Source organism: Sitophilus oryzae, unplaced genomic scaffold, assembly GCF_002938485.1.
Source record: "Sitophilus oryzae breed Bouriz unplaced genomic scaffold, Soryzae_2.0 scaffold_1116_pilon_pilon, whole genome shotgun sequence".
Classification (NCBI taxonomy): domain Eukaryota; kingdom Metazoa; phylum Arthropoda; class Insecta; order Coleoptera; family Curculionidae; genus Sitophilus; species Sitophilus oryzae.
Genome location: NW_022145745.1, coordinates 16,755 through 30,994, shown reverse-complemented (window position 1 = coordinate 30,994; position 14,240 = coordinate 16,755). Strand labels below are relative to the sequence as shown.

General features: G+C 33.3%; 1 pseudogene; it reads right to left on the bottom strand.

The window, feature by feature from the left end:
- Positions 1-204: 204 nt before the first annotated feature.
- LOC115882833 lies at positions 205-5,972 on the bottom strand (annotated as a pseudogene).
- Between the last annotated feature and the right edge of the window lie 8,268 nt (positions 5,973-14,240).

The following is a 14,240-nucleotide window of genomic DNA, read 5'->3' as shown; positions in this document are numbered from 1 at the left end:
TTTATCACATTTCCTTCAATCGACGTAGTACATATTTAAAAAAAGACACTCAAAATTATGTTACAATAGGTCTTTTATTCTCAAAACTCAATGCATACTGAATATACAAAACCTAGCCTAGCGTTCTACACCAAAGAAGAACGATAAAAGAAACATACAGTAATCATATCTGCTTAAAACGTTACATTCTATTTATACATATAATCTAAAAATTATGTGTTTTTAAAACATACAAAACTCTTATAAAAACGAAAAAGGCATTAACCCTGCAACGAGACGAACTGCTGGAATATTTCTAAAATATGCGGATCCAAATCCTGCGTAAACAGCAAAGTCTCCAATGTCGAACTGTACTTTTGTACTTGCTCTTGGTGCTACAAACAAAAAATAAATGTATTATTAGATGAGAGAACTTTCAGTATAAATCCGCGTTGCAACGGAAAAATCACAAATAAAAATCAAGTAACTTACAGCTAGAAATACTTGCTGCAGTCTACCAATCGTCCATTTGTACCAATGGTGTTATAATCGCGACCATCGGTATCGCAACGCACAAGATGCTCGGAAAGGATCATAATGAATCTTTTGGAATATGATAAGAAACAGATTCTTCTGGTCAGCTTGGGCTGCTTCAATTTTTCCTCCATTCTCTCGACCTGAAAAACAGCATCAATACAATTTCTGTAAAAAAAATAAAGAATAATTTGCGAACTAGTCACTGAAAAACGCTAACACTAAACACATCTTAATAAGTTAAGAAAACCTAATGCCACTTATGCGAAATAACAGTACGAATAAATCACTATTTTCATATTTCATATTAATAAAAATATCAAATTATGGCCACTAATAATTCTTGGCTAATAAGAATGGCTTCTCACTGTACAGTGTGGTCCAATGATAAGGAGCTCCGGCTGTAGCTCGGAAACCGTTATGCGAACTTACGAAAATAAAAAGATATTTATAGGTATATTGGCCAAGAGAGATAAAATCTAATGTTTTCATTTTTTTGGTGTTGTCCCACGTTGGGCACCAAAATTAAGTGCATAGTGTTTTTATTGCTACGCCTGCAAATGGTTACTTTTCGCCAGCAGAGCGGTGGATTCGTCAATATTTTTAGCCATACATATTATTTTTTATAAACAGAATATATATAAGAATTTTTTAAGAATGTCAATTATAAACTTGTGTATAGTGCTAATAATAAATTACAATTATTAGGTAACTCCAGAGATAAAACACCTCCACTGGAAAGGTCGGGTATTTATGAAATTTCATGTAAAGATTGTAATCAGAAATATGTTGGGCAAACTAGAAGATCAATATTAACTAGATTTAAAGAACATTATGGCTCAGATTGATAGGCCGGATAAATCTTGCGTTGCCAAATATATTGTTGATAAAGAACATTGTATAGATATTAATCTATAATATTTATACTATATAATTAATAAATGTAAAGTCAATATTAATAAATGTAAAGATAGTATGTACAGAGACAATGGCCCAATTCGTTCCAGTTCTCTGTTCCTACTGCTCTAGTTTCGGTAATTATTACGCTCGGTTGGTTTTGACTCGCTTGGCTATTTTTGGCACGCCTACTCGGAGCCAACTGAGCGAGTATATAAACGCTCAATTTGTAGATATTCGTTTAGTTTTATTCATCTGCTGATGCACGCATCCAGTGTAAAAGTAAAAGTGTTTTGATGTATTGTGGTGATTTAGTTTTATTTTGCTTTTGCTCCTACATATTCTTACTAATTCTTAAAACTTACATCGGCATCATACACAAAAACACAAACCAAAACAGCTGTAGTTATAAGATGAGTATATCTGGTTAGGAATTAATTAATAATTAACATCATTATATTTTACAATTTTTTAACATTAAAGTATAAAGTTAGTTGTTTGGCCGCAGTGGAGGGTCCCACGCGACCCACTCTTAGTGAATACAAATAGATGTTTGTCAAATGAAAAATTATATTAGATGATAAAATTTTTGAAATTGAAAAAAATATATCGCTATGTTTATTTAATAAAATGATAAATAAATGAATGAATATTACTTTATACATTCATACCTAGATGTTATTTTTATAAAGTCATCACTAAGATGGATAAATTCTAGAATTTATGAGGTGCAATGTTTAGTGTATAAAAGTTAAGCATATCATTTAATTTTTTTAGAAACCTAGCAAAATTTTGAAAATTCCCACAACGCCATCTAGTTAACACTCTCAAAGTTAGTCGTTTATTGTACCGTTTATGTCTACAAAAGTAGAGCAAAAAAAAGACTTATTCAACTAAAAAATAGTAGAAAGAATGTTTGACCGATTCCAGAACTTTATTTTTGAAAATAGACAAAACTGATTTGAGGAAAAAAGTCAACTTAACTATTTGAAGAAATTTAAGAGAAAATTAGCACATAATAAAATTTTCACTCTGGTGTTTCTGTGACGTTTCCTAGCGGCCGATGTTCAAATTCGCCGAAAATGATTTACAACAATTTCTGTATAAAATGTGTAAAATTCGACAGTTCAATTGATTATTTTTCAATAAATACAAAAATGTCTTGCATCAATAGTCCTTAGTACTTACCATTTCTTCAGTAGGTTTATCTGCATTGTCCTGTTTCTTTTTCTCGTCATCCTCACTCTCGCTTTCGCTAGATTCTTCCGCTCTAGCTAACTTTTTCTCTAGCCTCTGTCAGCTCTGCAGCTAACTTAATCACGTGTTTATTCATCTGAAAAACCAAACATATAATAACGTACACGTAAGTATTAAAAAACATCAAACAAAATGTATACCTTCTTAATTGTTAAATGTAGAATTTCCCACAGGTACATCTTGGTAAATTCTGAGGTCATTTCCTTGGAAAATATCCAATTTGCTACAGCAGAACACTCCACGATCTGCGTCTTTAACATTTTGTCGACGAGCACGACCATCATCTGTTGGTGGGTACTCCAAAGTTCAAACATATTTCTCAGGATGCATATTTGGGCTTCTTCCGAATCAGCTAATATCTAAAATAATAAATAAATATATACTATTCTTATACATAGAGTAATAAAACTATAGCAGTAAACTAAAGTATTTTCTCTAATTTTTTAATGTGTTCTGTCAAAACCGTCCCTCACCTCGTTGGGAAGATTCTAGTAGTACAGTGATCATTCTGTATTATCTTCTATAATATGAATTTATAAAGAAACCAAATATAACCAAGGAAATTATGTCAAAAATAATGGCAGGAAATAGAAGTGTAAACGCATTACAGAGAATTATTAAGAGCAAGAACTAAAAGTTTGAAATTCAGAATATACCAAACAATTATACGACCAATAGTACAACATGATCGAAAAAAACGGCGTCACGGTGGCTATGAAATGAAGATCGCTGTCAGTTTATATGTAAAATTATATAGGGAATGTCATCGATCATCATTTCCAAACCAACTGACGCCGTTTTTTTTAGATCATACAGTACAATAAATAGTGCGTCGGGCATCTGTAGCTCCTAGAATAAAAAACTTGGGAATTTTGTTCAGAAGTGCAAACCTAAAGTGTGTACTAGGGTGGCTAAAAAAGGGTGAGTGGATCGGAATGACTTTTTTAATGGAATACCCTGTATATTATTGCATTTTTTAGCTTACTTTCAGATCGCCTTAAAATAGTAATAAATACATAAAAATAATTTTTTTCAGTCTTTCTTAAAAAAATATTACAAATACAAGAACTGTCCTGAAATCAAAACTATATTAGGTGATTACTTAAACTGTCTATACTTACTTTGCTACTATAAATATCGTAATGTTAAATCATAGAAAGTGTTCAAAATTATACGCCAAATTTTCTAAAATATAAAACAATTTTTGTTTTTTTTGTTGTTTTTTTTTTAATGGAACACTCTGTATATTATTTTTTTATTAGATGGAGAATTAAAAAGTGAACGTTTTTTTCTATTTAGAGTATTTTAAAATTCTTATCAGTTTCGTAGATACTCGCGGTATTATTTCATATGCCTCTTTCAACGGAAAATACAGGAGAAAAATCATTAGGTGGCATCATTAAAAGTTTGCTGTGAAAGATGCCATGTGAAATAAAAAACCGCGAATATCTGCGAAACCGTTAAAAATTTTGAAATACTCTAAATAGAAAAAATATCCATTTTTTAATTCTTTATTAAAAAACAATATACTTGTAGTTTGGACAATTTTTGTATTTTTAATATTTTATTTTAAGAAAGGTTGAAAAATATATATTTTTTATTTATTTATTAATATCTCTGAAACTATCGAAATTTATTTACTCATATCTTAGAATTATCTAAAGGGTTCTGAAAGGAAGCCAAAAATGCAATTCCATTTAAAAAAAAATCCTGAACTGCATCCTAGTACACACTTTTAATTTCCACTTAAAGTTTTTTATTCTAATGGTACGTATACATTGGTGCGCTGCGCCGCGAACGCGCAGCGCGCGCGCCGAGCGTTGGCCTCGCGTTACTTTTATTGTTTTAACGAGCATCTCGCAATCCATAGAAATCCCGCGAACATTAGTTTAGTCGTTAATCATGTCTCTATCGTCCGAGAAGAACTACGCAATTTTAATTATGAGTAGTGCGACTCTTTAAACACTCCATTAATAAACAATATTCAAAGAAAAACACAAAAAAGTGAATTTATTCAAAGAAAACACACGTAGTCACTGATAAATGCGCGCGGATTGCACAAATGCACACGTACCAATAAAGACAAATCGGTGCGCGTGTGTCGCGCGTTCGCAGCGCAGCGCGCCAATGTATACGTGCCATAAGAGTTTCAATATTCTAGGACTTTCAATACAACGGAAAATTCTAGGCTGAGTTCGGGAAAAGAAAATACTAAATTTTCGAGGAAACATGATAAACAGCATATGAACCGGAAGAACAAACGATGAAACTTCGTTCGCGAGTATAACGGGAGTAACAAGAGCACAATATATATATGGCATTATAAAAGATATGACATATTGAAAGAATTGCTGGAACAAGAGTTAAATGATAATAAGACGTAAAATAAATGGAAAGAGAAAAAGGAATAGACCAGAAAAAGGAAGAACCAGAGGAAAAGGGATGTTGAAGAGGACATAACAAGGATAAAAGTTAATGGTGAGTGATGAGAACAAAGACGAAGTATAGAAATAAGTGAAAAAATACGACAATAAAAATGTCAATTTTACCTTAAATACGTAATGAAACTTCGAGATGGCTGCGAAACTGTGAGAGAAACTTTTCGAGCCCAAATTGAGAAGCGTCTGAACGAAAACATCAATTTTCAGAGGGTTGAATCTTCCATCTCCTTCTTCGTCCGATCGGGGGTTAGGGAGATCCTTTAATACTGCCAATACCTCTTCAGGAGTGCATTTCTGGCGGATCGTTACCACTAATTGATGCGCCGCTTGCGTACCAGGAAGATTTACTAGAAAAATAACACGTATAAAACTTTCTGCTGTATTGACAGAAAACAGTAAAAATAATACAGGCTGGTCTCGAACTGTATTCGTGAAACTTCGGCAGCATATTCTGCAGATAAAAATAAGTAAAAAGTTCGTATAAATGTATGTCCTAAAATGCTTATTTTCGGAGATACAAGGTGTAGAAGTTTTATTTTTATTTTTATTTGTTCCAAAAAATTTATGAAATAACAATAAATATTTGAATGAAAAATTGGTGTCTGGAAGTTTTGGGAGTGAGATTTAGATGTCGGATGACTCTTACTTGTAGGGTATGCCACCTACATATTTTTTAAGTTGAAAAAGTTATTTTTGTTGTTTGAAGAGTAATAACTTTCGTCCGTACCTGTATATAAAAAGTAATGAGTAAAAAATACATTTGCGATATTTTTTAATATATTTAAAAAAATGAAATTTGGTAAAATCGCTACGAAAGTGTTTTTCGAGATATTTAGAATCGAAATTATCAATACCTGCTGTCATCACATATAAATTATACAAAGTTGGCCAAATAGTTATTAGAGTGAAAACATAAATTTGAAATGTTTTTGTGCCAAAAGTTCAACAGAAACTGCTTTATTATCATTTTTTCGCAAAAAATTTATGATTAATTTAAAAAAAAAATAAGAATTGCCAAATTTATTTATTTCAGTGAAATAACTGGGTTCACTAAACGTGCTCTGGCTTCGGTTGTCAATAATGATATGTATTGATTATTTCCATTCTAAATATCTTGAGAACGGTTGCCCGTAGCGATTTTTACCAAGAGATATTTGTTACGTAAAAAGTCACGGAAATGTATATTTTTTCACTCAGTAGTTTTATACAGTTACGGACAAAAAGTTATTATACTTCAAATCAGTTAAAACGCTTGTAGATGGCTCCCCCTACAAATAGTCATATTGACATCAAAATCAAATTTCTCATGTCAAAAAACTTCTAGACACCAATTTTTATCGAAATATTGACGTTACTTCAGAAATTATTTGGAAAATAATCTAAATAAATATGAAACTTCTACGCCCTGCAATCTCCAAAACTAAGAACTTTAGGACATACATTTATACGAACTTTTCGGACCACCCTGTATACAGAGTGGTCCGGATTGTATCCGGATTGTATTCGTATTCGGTACGAGTAATGATTCTAAAGATATTTGGAATCGAAATAGTCAATTCATGTCATAATTACCAAAATTATACAGGTTGACTAGTCTGAAACAATAAATTCGAAATGTTTTTGTAGCACATGTAACTGAACGAAGTGTTTGACAAGTTCTCAAAGATTGTAAGCAAAAATGTAGAAATATGGGAGTACCCATAGGGGATAACATGCTCTACACACTTTGCTTCGCGGGCGATCAGGTGATCGTAGCACAAGATTACGATGACATAAATTATATGACACGTAAGCTTATAGAAGAATATCAGAAATGGGGACCCGAGATCAATACTAACAAAACAGAATATATGTGTATCGGAGGAGAACAAGATTTAATGCTAGAAGAAGGGAAGAAAATAAAGTGCTGCACAAAATACAAATATTTTGGGTATGCAAATACTGGAAATGATGAACTGTTGGATACAGCAATTAAAGAACGAAACCAACTTGGAAGGAATGCTATCACGGTATTGAATGGGATACTGTGGGACAGAAGTATAAACTTAACAAGAACAAAACTCTATTATACAATACCATCATAAAAAGTATAACCACGTACAGCTGTGAAGTGTGGCCAATTAAAGGAAACAATAAAACGAATGCTGGAGGCTACAGAGATGGATTTTTGGAGATCAGCAGGCAAATCAAGACTCGAGCGAATAACTAATGAATGCATAAGAGATTATGGAAGTTAAACATACGATAGTGGACGACATAAAGAACAGTCAACTCATATGGTACGGGCATGTCTAAAGAATGGCAGAAATAAGAATCCCAAAGCAAATTATAAACTGGAAACCTGCAGGAAGAAGAAAACCGGGTAGACCGAGAAGAAGTTGGCAGGGAGGGATTGACACGTTTATGGAGGAAAGATCTCTCGGAGACGGTGCATGGAGAGACAGACAGGCATGGAGAGATGGCATCGGAAGATGTCGTATTAAAATCTCGATTAGTATAATATATATATATATTATATATATCATATATATATAATATATATATATTTAATATATATATATATATATATATATATATATATAATATATATATATATATATATATATATAATTATATATATATATATATATATATTGGAAGAAAGTAACCTCAGAATGTGAATGTGCCAGAAAGAAGAATTTGCGGGCCAATTTCCAAAAAATCTAAAAAATCAAAAATGTTACGGAAGTAGAAGTGGAAGAATTAAAACGAGACACCCAACGCAACCAAGGAAGAAATGAGGAAGAAGCTCAGGTAGAGGAACAACCCAAAGAACAAGTAGTGGCAACTAAGAACGCAGAAGCTAATGACCACACCCCTGAAGTTATTCACACCCTAAAACCTAGTCCAGTTAGAAACTCAGAAGCAAAATTTCTAATAGAAACTCAAGAACAACAATGAAAGGATAAGACTCCCTCCGCTGAAGAAGACGAAAAGAAATGATTTAATCAGAATTCTTCGAAGAATATTTAATACAGTATTAGATACCAATCATAACCGAAAGTCCTAAAACAGAAACCAACAAGCTTATGTACAGTACCGCAGTGGTAGCTACGAGAGAATTGGGATACGACATCTCACCAGAACGAAAACAGCAAAAACAACCTAAATGGAAAATAAGACTCAAATGGAAACTGGGCCAACTCAGAGCAGACTTAAGTTGCATTAAAAAGTGGAAAGACGGAAAACTGAATGACCAAAAGAAAAAAGATTTACCTATGGCCACAAATAAAAATGGCCGGAAAAGCGATACCCACAGTAATGAAGAACTTAAGCACGCATAATGGCAAAACAGCAAACAAGATCGAAAGATACGAGCGACGAATTGTCCAGTATAGACAGAATCAGCTTTTTAAAACAGACCAAAAAAGATTTTACAAGTCATTAGAAAACTCCAACACAGGCAAACAAAACCTGCCAGACAAAGAAGCCACATACGGGTTCTGGAGAGACATATGGGATAACAGCACTAAACACAACGCAGAAGCAAAATGGATTAAGGACACCAAAAAACAAATGAAAACCCCAAAAATGCCAGAGTTCCAGATCACCACAGAACTAGTTAAGAAACAGGCTAGAAAATCTAAGAACTGGAGCTCCCCGGGACCAGATGAAATACATGGCTACTGGCTGAAGCACCTAACAAAACTACATGAAAGACTTGCCGGACAGTTCAACACTGTATTGGACGACCCAACAGACTACCAATGGCTAACCTTAGGAAAAACGTTTCTTATCATGAAAGATCCCCAAAAAGGTGCAATTCCAAGCAATTACAGACCAATCACGTGTCTTCCAACGACATTTAAAGTGCTGACGGGTATATTAGGAGAGGCAATATATGCACACCTAACAACAAACAACCTATACCCAGTGGAACAAAAAGGAAGCTGTAAACAAACCAGAGGTACAAAGGATCAACTATTAATCGACAAGATGGTATTAAAAAACTGCAGAAGAAAGCAAACAAACCTGCATATGGCTTGGATAGATTATAGAAAAGCTTTCGATTCTCTACCGCATAGCTGGATCCGGGAATGCCTGAATATTTACGGTATTAGTAATAAAATAACAACGTTTATATCCAAGGGCATGGACTCATGGAGAACCAATCTGTATGTTGGAGGACAGGACTATGGCCAGTTAAAGATCAAAAGAGGAATTTTCCAAGGAGATTCTCTCTCTCCGCTGCTTTTCACGACGGCTCTTTTCCCTTTGACAACTCTGCTCAACAAATCCAAGGTGGGCTATCAGGTATCAGGGCGAGCTGGAAAGATCAACCACCTCCTATACATGGATGATCTCAAGCTGTACGCTGGAACTCGAGGAGGCATTGAATCGCTGCTGAACACGGTCCGGATATTCAGCGAGGACATTGGAATGCAGTTTGGATTAGACAAATGTGCGACAATGACTTTACGAAGAGGAAAGCTCATAGAATCAGAGGGAATCGAGTTCGAGAATGGAGACATAATCAAGAACCTAGGCCCAGACCATAAATACCGATACTTGGGAATTCTCGAAGCGGCCGATCTCTTGCACGAAGAGGTTAAAGCATCTAGTCGCCAAGAATATCTGAAAAGGGTTAGAAAAATATTAAAAACCAAATTGAATGGAGGAAATAGTATCAAAGCCATAAACACTTGGGCAGTTCCGGTCATAAGATACACTGCAGGAATAATAGATTGGACACAAGCAGAACTTGAAGAACTTGATAAAAGAACAAGAAAAATCATGACAATGCACCAAGCATTGCATCCCAAGAGTGATATCGACAGGCTTTACATTTCGCGACGAATAGGAGGAAGAGGACTTGTCCAAGTGTTACAAACTGTGGAGGAGGAGAAAATAAGCCTAAGCCAATATCTCAAAACAAGTCGTGAGAAACTAATCCGTGAGATATTAAAAGAAAATATCTTAAATGTAAAAGAGGACAACAAGAAAATATACAAACAAAAGATTATATCAGCTAGAATAGCAAACTGGAATAATAAACCCCTCCACGGTAGTTACGCAAGAAATATTAAAGAAAACGCAGATGATAAAAAATCATACCAATGGATATCGAATGGGACAACCCGTAAAGAAATAGAAGCAGCCATCTTTGCAGCACAAGATCAAGCCTTCACAACAAATGCAATTAAATACAGAGTACACAAAACGACAGATGATCCAAAATGTAGACTCTGTAGAGATAAAGATGAGACCATTGACCACCTAGTGTCAGGATGCAGTAAGATCGCACAAACGGAATATAAGAAAAGACACGATAACGTAGCCAGCATGATCCATTGGAACATCTGCAAAAACATCGGCGCCCCAGTAAAGAAAAACTGGTACAACCACTACCCAGGGAAGGTGGTTGAAAACGATAGGGGAAAAATACTTTGGGACTTCCGAATCCAGACTGACAGACGAATTGAACACAATACGCCGGACATCGTGGTGATAACCCAAGAAACCATCAATATAATAGACATAGCCATCCCTGGAGACCCCCGAGTGAGAGATAAGGAGATCGAAAAAATCAATAAATACCAGGAGCTAGGAAGAGAAATGACCCGCCTATGGAGAAAACCATTCTCAGTCATCCCAATTGTCATAGGAGCCATGGGAGCCATCACGTCGAATTTGGGGAAACACCTTATTGACCTCGAGATCATGGAGTTAAGCACCGCCCAGTTCCAGAAAACAGCGATCTTTAGGACAGCGCAAATATTACGCAAACACTTGCGGAGTTTTAGGCCTCTGGTTGAGACCCGAACCTGAAAAAAAAATTTGAAATTTCTTAATTTTAAATAGTTGAAATTCATAAATATATTTTAAACACCCTGTAGCATCTAACTGAAATATCTTTCCACGCGTCTTTTTGTGTATTTCTGTAAAATTCTCCTACCAAATTTTAGTTTCCAACTTTAGAAACAATGGCATCACTGACAATTTTTTACCACACTGCAATCTAACAATTGTTTAAATAAATTTAAATATTAAAAAAACTATTAATTTTAGGTATATAACATTATATATAAAAAATTTATGTAATTTTACGCATGATCTAAAAATAAAATTAAAAATAGGGTGTTGCATTTAAAAAAAACATATGTTATATTTGCCACACTTTTTTGAAGCGCCTTGTATACTCTATAATAATTTTAAAATGTGTATTTTAACCGTATTTGTAACTTTCATGTTTAATATTTTTTTGTAAACCTCGAAACAAATGAGATGGACTTTACGCTATCGTTGACTACTCACTCTGTACAGTAGTTCTTCAAACATCTGTTGGTACTTGTATACTCTTGCTCAACGATGAAGTTGGAGTTGACCACACCAGTTTGAGTTATTCCGAATGTTTAGAGTTTGTGTTCCCCCACGATAAATTAGTTGAACTTATGCCACTACTTTTTTCCACCATTCATTTTCTTTTGAATATTCTACTAACTTTTGGGTAAGTAAATACTTAAATCAAAGCCCTTAAGAAGGGTCGCCATGTCATATCATTCTAATACAGGAAAAATCAAACAAATGTTCACACTTTCAATACATTTATTTGAATCAGCTAACCTAGTTACATTAAAATATTAAACAAACATTGTTGAGTAACTAGATCAAACTACATAGAGACAATGCTTCCAGACAAAATATGCTTGTAACTTCTAACTTAGTGTTGTTACTGATGTACCCAGCTAACATGTAATTAAAATTGTATTATGTTATTTTATATTAATTAAATTAACTTCCCAAAAATAAAATTTTTGATAAATACCTGAAACATTGGTTTGAACTGCAAAATTTTGGATTAAAAAATAAATATGTAAAAAACGTGTTGCCTCGAAGTGAAAAAATGAAAATGCCTTGTAGTGAATAAATGGAAATGCTTCGTCATTTGACTAATGGATTTTCCGTTGTATTTTATTATCCTCTGTCGGGATATGGGTAGTTAGAGTAGAAGAGTAGGACGTCGCTAATCACTATATAATTATAAAAGTTCATTAATGATATAAATGATCTTCTCGTTGAAAAATCTGGTATCAAAATATCTAAGTAGATTTTAAATATGAGATGCTCGATATAAAAAAAATAATATAATTATGTGATTTTAAACTACACATCTCATACCAACAGGTTCTAAAGTATTTAGAACTGATATGAATTTACCAAATTCAATGATTTTAATAAAAAAACATTGAGAAATTGTTATTCATAAATAATTAAAGAAAAATTCTTGTTGAACTCTTCATTTTATTACTGCTTTTATTACTCTTAAATTGTTAATCTCTAAACAGTTTTTATTAAAGTTGAAATGTATTTTCTTTATTCCCTTAATATAAAATAATTATAGGGATTTTTTTTTACTAATGATTTACCACATTTAAGACTTTATTTGAAAATACAGTTTTTAAATAAATCAGCAACAATGCAACGTAGGAAACTAACTAACTGTTTTAATTCTCGTTGTATGCGATTATATTCTTTTGACAAGTAGGCAAGACGTCTTAAGTACTAAGTACCCATAAAAATATTTGCATTATTTAAGATCTTCCTGGTAATATTTTTGGTGTATTTGACTGCTAATTTTCAAACTGTAACTGTATAAAACGTGTATATTATTTATCGTCTAATTTTTGCTGTAAGTGTTAATATGAATAAACATAGAACTCAATATAATATGATGGGTTTAGGCTTATTTTTATATTTACTGTAGTAAATAAGTATATTTTTTTTTAGTTAATACTATTGCTTTAGTTTTGGAGAAGTGCTCATCATAGTTAATTAGATTATGAAAACGAAATATATTGTTTGTCGAAGAATAAGACCGAAATGAAGGCTCATAACGAATCAAGATATATAAACCATGGTATGGTCATTTGTCGTTTCAAATTAGTTAATTTCTGCGCATGACGTCACATTCGAATCAAATCCATGACAGCTGCATTTGATCGAATGGTTTTTATCTGGTTTTTATCGTGGTTTTATGGTAATTAGCCTGTTTTTATATAGTGAGTTTTGTTAGTATTTTTCGTAATTCAGTTTCTAGTATTTAGTACGATTGATTTTAGGTGGCTAGACTAGGTATTAATTTGCTTTAAAAGCTTTAGTTAAAATGCCTGAATGTACGGTGGCTACTTGCAACAACACTAATCGGGAAAAGAAAGGCACTAACAGTAAATATTTCTGATTTCCAAGAAGATTTGGCTAAACAGTGGATAATTGCTTGCTGTCGAGAGGATAAGATAAATCTAAAAAATGGTTAGCTTACATTTTGAATCACTTAATTTATAGATCTACTTTGAATAATAACCAAACTAATATATTTAGGGATATCTACTCAATTTTTTGTTTACAATAGTTATCGAGTATCATTGTAAAGGCGAGCGGCCACTGCGAGCGTAACTAAACTAAGCTAAGAATATGAAAACAAACGGTAATTAAATGGGAACTCCACTGGGAACGATTTTCGCTCAGTAGTCAGCTAAGTTTTCGTATTGTATCTCTGCTATCATAAAACTAATCGCTGCGAAAAATTCGCTGGAACCTTTCACGAACTAAAACGAGCGAAACTAAACTACGAGTCGAATCTTCGTTTATATATTTTCATTTGATTCGGTCAAGTAGCCGCTGACGCATTAAAAAGTATGGAAGCTGATTTTTACAAATCTTATCTTCGCTTAGTTTAGTTTCGCTCGCAGTGGCCGCCCGCCTTAAATAATTCTAAATAGAATACAATATGTTTGTGACATATATAATAATATATAAATAAAATTATATAAGAGTTTCTTGCCTTGAACTGCTAATATAGAAATTAATTCCACGCTGTGTTCGTCATAATCGATAGTAATGTGTGTTCGTCATAATAGATAGTTCGTCATAATCGATAGTAAATAAAGGCTTTTTTCGGTTAGTCCAAAATAGATAATGGAAAATAAATTTCTTGCAGTTTTTAGGTATATAATAAAATTATATAAGAGTTTCTTGCCTTGAACTGCTAATATAGAAATTAATTCCACGCTGTGTTCGTCATAATGTGGATCAACCTGCTCTCACTACCGGTTTCGGGGCCCTACCCCATCATCAGGTGAGCTTGGGTATTTC